Source organism: Myotis brandtii, unplaced genomic scaffold, assembly GCF_000412655.1.
Source record: "Myotis brandtii unplaced genomic scaffold, ASM41265v1 scaffold269, whole genome shotgun sequence".
NCBI lineage: Eukaryota > Metazoa > Chordata > Mammalia > Chiroptera > Vespertilionidae > Myotis > Myotis brandtii.
Window position 1 is genome coordinate 607500 of NW_005360226.1, and position 274 is coordinate 607773.

The window sequence follows — 274 nt, forward strand, 5'->3', positions numbered from 1 at the left end:
TGCAGCAGGTCCAGTCCGCTCGCCTGGTTCATGTCTCCCCATGTGCCTCTCCCAGGAAGGGGCGAGGAGGGCAGACCTGAGCGGCCCGGGGGCTGCCTGGGGAGACCGGGAGGTCCCCCCCGCCCCTTCCCACTGGTTTTTCGTCAGCCAAGAAAAAAATGGAAGCCGGGGAAGAGCCGGGGCCAGGCGAACAGGGGGTAGGGTCACCGGCGCCAGGAAAGGAGAGCGGGTGGCACAGGGCGAGGGAGGAAGGAGGAGGGGGCGGCGGGGACCC